The 5,625-nt window shown below is 36.7% G+C and overlaps 1 long non-coding RNA gene across 1 annotated transcript; it reads right to left on the bottom strand.

Annotated features, from left to right (window-relative positions):
- Positions 1-2,645: 2,645 nt before the first annotated feature.
- LOC105059130 (uncharacterized) lies at positions 2,646-5,399 on the bottom strand. Its single transcript, XR_003802747.2, has 2 exons — positions 5,229-5,399; positions 2,646-2,817 (listed from the first exon to the last, which is right to left on the bottom strand). It is a non-coding gene; the product is annotated as an uncharacterized lncRNA (long non-coding RNA).
- Positions 5,400-5,625: the final 226 nt, after the last annotated feature.

The following is a 5,625-nucleotide window of genomic DNA, read 5'->3' as shown; positions in this document are numbered from 1 at the left end:
GTGTAGGTTTCGTACATTCCAGCCTTATGTGATCGTGGGAAGATAAGCCGACTATATGTCGGTAATAGTAGTAGATCGAAAGTCGTGAAGATCCGAATGAGCATCGAACGGTGATTTTGATATGTCAATAGTCATCAGTCGGATATTAACTGAGTCGTCATGGTTGTCCGTTGTTGGTTGATAATAGCTGACTGTCGGTCGGTCAACTGATTCTTAGTCAGAATATTATGTTCATAAGACCAATGTAGAGTCAGAGTCAGGAGTCGGTTGAAATATCCCAACAATACATATTAGAAGGCCTGCATCAAGTCTTATTAGATCAAGCAAGATTTATGGGAGATTATCAATGTGAAGAATATGGTAAAGCCACCAAAAACTTCTAATAATGCAAAAGTGAGGAAAATGGGAGATCAAAATTGGAAACACTATGTTTATTCTCAAAACTAATATGAATAAAGAAATTATCAGTATATTCAATATATAAAAGAGCTAAAGAAAGTATGAGATATTCTTGTTTCTCTCTGCTTAAAGTCTAAAGAAACTGTATCTCAATTTTTGAAAAATGAGATTGATATTTTCAAACAAGATAAGTTTATAGTCCCTTAATATTTTCTTGAAAGAAAGAAATTATTTGATGAGCTTGATTTGCTTGATCTAAATTTTTATTATGATAAAAATAAACAACATAGACTATTTGTCCATGATTTGAATAACGATTATAACATTTATATGCTTGTTATTTCTGGATGGACTAAACAACCTACGTTAGTAGAGTTAAAAAATATACTAGTTACTCAAAAAGTATTTAATATTCACATGAGTGATTTAATGATATCCCTTCGAAAAGAAGTCTTATTTTTTTAGTAGTAAAAATAAAAATATATAGAATAATAAATTTATTTTTTTATAAAAAAAAGCCAGTTGAAGAATCTGAAAAGGATAAATTTTAATCAAAAAAATAAATAAATTAAAGGGTTATTGCAAATATGAAAAATTTGATTATAAAATTCAAAATTGTAGCATAAAGCTTAAATAATCCAGTGTTATATCCCCTACACTAACTCATAAAGGAGGAAAAAAAACTAGTAGTTGGATTCTTACTACTATTATTGATTCTAATTCTCTTGATAGCTAGCAGGTATATATTTCTATTTTTCTCATGTACCATAAATTAATTTTTTAATCATGACTGGATTATCGATTTTGGATATTCTAATCATTTGATTGGCCATAAAAAGATATTTGATTTTTTATGTGATTATATTGATTCTGATACTATTGCTATTCTGGTGATTTATTTTTTTCTTGTCAAAAGTGTTTATGATTTATCTCTCGTATCATCTACTAGTTTTTTTACTTCTGGAGATAATATTTATTATGTGACTGATACGAAGAAAAATTTAATTTCTACTTCACAAATTATGGATAAAAAATATTTTATTTTATTTGGATATGATATTTTGGATATTTAATTTTTTTTTGGCTATAGCAGGTGATCCACATTGTCTCAATAAAAATTATCTAAATAAATCAGAAAGTAAAACATCCTTAAGGTCTTGGAGCAAATGCCATGTCAGTCCATAAATCTCTTCAGAATGCTCGGCTCCAAAGAAGCCATCCAAATTGCATCTCTATTCACCTCACGATAAATATATCTCATAAAAAAGATTGTACCCTCCCTGACAATGCTTCAGATGTCTTACAGCAAAAGATGATGCCCAGCTTTCTCCGATAAAAGGATCCGATCAATCAGTGTAGCTGATCCACCTTCCACCAAAAAAAAGAGCCATCCTCTGGCACTCGACAGGCATAGATGATACCTGCTCAAACCGTCCTCAATTCCGCTCTAGGAACTAATGTATCAAAAGTCAAACTCCCATCAAATTTATTATATATATCTAAAATAGATGTTTTTTTTGTATAGAGTTTTTCATTGACCAGGTGGATACCGGTATTAATGATGCTAGTATTGTTATATATTTTAGCCATTAAGTTCATTGCCTAATATGCAACAGAACATTATTTATTGAATATAATTTGTTACATTGTTATCTCACATTTCAAGAATAGTTACGAAAAAAAAAAATTACACCTCATCCATTGCATGGGCCAGTATCAATGATACTGGAAGTCTGTGCATGTAGCCTCTTGCATAAAATTCTCTATTTATTATATGGACATTGATATTAATGGTGAGAATTTTTTGCTTGGCCGTCATTGATGTCAGTAATAGTAATAGATGTTAATAACAAAAGTTTCTACTCAACAGTAATTTAAGTTTATTATTTAATGTGTAGTGGAAATTTGATTATATGCAGGAAACCTCTTTTCCACCCAAATGGTGGACAGATGGCGACTACATGGTGCTGCTCAATTTAATTATCATCGTCAGAAGGAACCAACAGGCAACTAAGCCTACAAGAATGGTAAAATCCAGGAGACAAAAAGCCACATACGCCAAGTAATTTGATGTATGGTAGCTAACAAACAACTCAGTTGTATGTTCTCATAAATGGACAACAGACTGGCCAATGGGACACCAGCAGTGAGAAATTATACTATCACACTCCCCGTAAATTCACTAAAATATATTTCAACACGAGATCCAGCCGTAAACATCTCCATGCACCAAAGAATAATCCAAATTCTAGGCTTATGATCACAATATCTCTATATATAGCATAAAGATGTCAACAACTATACCTCCATCATCTTTCACAGTGGCTATTTGGTTTAACATTTTGAGCTGCAGTGCTTACAAAATTATAACAAAAAACAAAATAAGAAAATATTGTAAGTTAATGTTGCATTCCGCAGCTGCATGGTTAAAAGAAAAAAAAAAAAAATGCCAGCAAAATGAAGGAAAAAAAAAGGACAGAGAATGAGGCTCAAATAAAAAAAATAAAGGTATGCCCAAAATATAATAGCTAGCAAAAATAATGCCAGTTATTTAGAAAGTGTTTGATTGAGGCAACTGAGGTCTAGAATGAAAATCGAAATGTATGACTCCCATTTCAGCTGTTTGATTAAGGGGAGTCTTATTTTGATTCCCATTCTAGAGAGGAATAGGATAGCTCAATTCTCCCGTAGTTGAATCCGGATCTTTTCCAGAGGAGTCAAAATCTCATTCCATTGAAATGAGATAAAATTAAAAAAAAACACCTATCGACGATGGTGTTTTCTGGAAGGTGTCGGTGCCGATCATGCGGCAGGAGACCTGGCCTGTGATGACGACCATGGAGATGGAGTCGAGGAGAGCGTCAGCGAGGTCGGAGACATGATTAGTGGCGCCAGGGCTGGAGGTAGCGATATAGATGCCAAGTAAGTCGGTGGAGTGGGCGTAGCCGAAGGCGGCAAAGATCTCGCCCTGCTTACGGTGGAGGAGGTGGTTAATGATGGAGGAAGAGCGGGTGAGGGCCAAGTGGATCTCCATGGAGGCACCGCCGGAGTAGGCAAAGACCCTCGTGCTCGAGGGCTTCGACGAGAATGTCTGCACCCTTGTGGGGCTCATCGAAGAAGAAGCGATAGAGAGGGGAGGGGGCGGTGGTGGAGGGGGTATGGGAGGCATGGGAGGCGTCCAGGGTCGGGGGGGAAGCAAGGGGGGTTATGGCGCTGGAGCTAGGGGGGGAGGCGGTCTGGTGGCGTCGGAGCCGGGAGAGAGGAGGAGTGGGGGTTTGATGGTCGCATGAAGGCGGATGCAACACGGACAATTGTGGGGTGGGAGGGAGGGAGGCGTGCCTTCCTTCACCTCTCTTCGTTTATTTTTTTCCTTTCATTTTCTTTTCTATTTTTTTTCTTAACTTTCTTTTATATTTTTCATAAAATTATATATATTTTTTATTTTATTTTATAAAATATTTTATCTCTTATTATTATATTTAATTTTTATTTAATATTAATTTTTATAATAATTATTTTTTAAAAATTTTAATTAAAAATAAAAATAAAAGTTTGAATTGGCTGTGATTTCTATTTTTGTATGAACCAAGTCACAACAATGGGAATCATCCATTTCAATTCTGATTCAGATCATGAACCAAACGCTTCAAAGATTAGGCCATTTCTATTTCGATTTCAATCCATTCCATTCAGATTTTTATTCTGATTCCAATTTCATTCGCGAACCAAACACTCTCTCAAAGGAACTCTGAACAACAGATGTCAAAAAGATCAGCATCAGACACAATGTGGAGAACTACTGATTAGCCTTATTTAGTTTCCCAATTCACGATAAGGAATAAAGATTACTCTCAATTCGCTTTTTAGTGTTGAGTGAACTATGTTATAATATTCGAGCATTCTAAAGATTTTGACAAAATAAAATTTTAAGGTCGTTTGGAACTCATCAGTGATCAAAGTATGAAAAAATAAACAATCTGAAGTCTGGACAGAGATGTTAAAGAGCTCAAGCCTTATTTTTCATAGAAGCCTTATCATCAAGAAGCTCTGTTGCTGGACTATCAGGTACTTGTCTTCGCCCCTGGGATTTTGATCCTTCCAAATTAGGATGATTTGTGGCAGTCTCTGATATTCTAGCAGTTCTCATTTCTTATAAAAGATAATGGTAAGAATACGAAGTGGAATCTGGATTCAACCTTTTTTGGTACCAAAGATTAAAAACTAGCTCCCATGCAGTTATTCCATAAAGAAAGAAACTATTCTGGAAACAGAACTCTTGGAAATCGATGACGATAACTACCAAAATAAAACCTCCAACTTGTAGAAACTCTCATTCTTTGAATAAAAAATGCCGAATTTAGAAATCTCTTCGTTCATATCTTTTTCAGAGACGAGACGCTGGGTGTCGACAACCCTAAACGCGAGATGCGGTGAACAGAGTTCAATCAAAACTGAAATCTCTTTGTTTCTCTCAGGGAGTTGAAGATGAAATTCAATCAATTTCATGCATCTGTGCCATAAAGAGAGAGAGAATTTCCTAAAAAACACAAACTAACTTAAACAATTATATTAATTGCTGTACGCTGAGGCAACATCTCATTCTCCCAAAAGAAAGAAAGGCCGGATTTGATAGTTTTGGCTTTCAGATCTAACGGAGGTAAAACAAAAAAGGGATCAAGAAACGCCACAAGCCATTAAAGAACCTAAACACGAAAAGAATCCAAGAGCCCTAACGCAAAGCCGGGCGATCAAGAGAGAGAGAAGCGGATGGGCACAAGAAGCTGGGATTCGAGAAAGCGATAAAAAAAAAAAAAAACAGAATAACTTACGCGATGCCCTCGTCCTCCGTATGTTCTACGTCGCTGCTGCTGCTCCACGCCATGGCCGAATGAAAGGACTCGGATCGCTCCATGGTCGAGCGAGAGAGAGCTCGGACCGATGTTAAGACAGAGAAAGCCCTCCGTCGCTATTTGTCGTGTCGCGGCTCCGCGAGCGTCTCGTGGAGGTGACGCGGTACGAACGGATCTGATGTATTATGCCGGTGATGCGGACGGCTGATGGAGTGTCCGTATGCTAATGTTTGTGCGCCGAGATGAAAGCTGGTTCTGGAAGAGCGAAAATGGTTACAGGTTATTTGCCTCAGTGACACGTGTCGGTCTCTCAGGTGGACACGAGCGGGGTCCACTGAGACCACGACCCCGCCGACGTGGTCCCGTATCTCAGGGT

The sequence above is a fragment of the Elaeis guineensis genome, chromosome 16 (genome assembly GCF_000442705.2).
Source record: "Elaeis guineensis isolate ETL-2024a chromosome 16, EG11, whole genome shotgun sequence".
Lineage (NCBI taxonomy): Eukaryota > Viridiplantae > Streptophyta > Magnoliopsida > Arecales > Arecaceae > Elaeis > Elaeis guineensis.
This window is presented reverse-complemented; position numbering and strand designations above follow the sequence as displayed.